Raw genomic sequence first — 444 nt, forward strand, 5'->3', positions numbered from 1 at the left:
CTGGTGTAATGTGCTCTCTTTTGCCTGTACTGGTTAAAAATTGGGCTGCTGCATTCTGGACCAGTTGTAGTCGTGCAATGGAGGTCTGACTGATACCAAACAGGAATGAATTTCAGTAATAAAACCTAGATGTAATGAATGTATGTATTACTGTCTCCAGGTTATTTTTGGACAATATGGGCTTCAGTTTAGACAGCCGCCTCAGTTGGAAGAAACATGATTTAACAATCATGTTTACATGATTGTTAAGTTTCAGGGAAGGGTCCATTATCACTCCCAGATTAGTGACTCTTTGTTTTTCTGACAGGGTTAGAGCAGAAAGGTTGATGCAGTGGTTTGTGATCGTGTCATTGGGAGGGAACAACATGACTTCAGACTTCTTTTCATTGAAACTTAAGTTTAAAGCCATCCACTCCCTGATGTCTGCCAGGCAGTCGAGCAGCG

This window comes from Nematolebias whitei, chromosome 13 (assembly GCF_014905685.2).
Source record: "Nematolebias whitei isolate Nwh7 chromosome 13, NemWhi1, whole genome shotgun sequence".
NCBI lineage: Eukaryota > Metazoa > Chordata > Actinopteri > Cyprinodontiformes > Rivulidae > Nematolebias > Nematolebias whitei.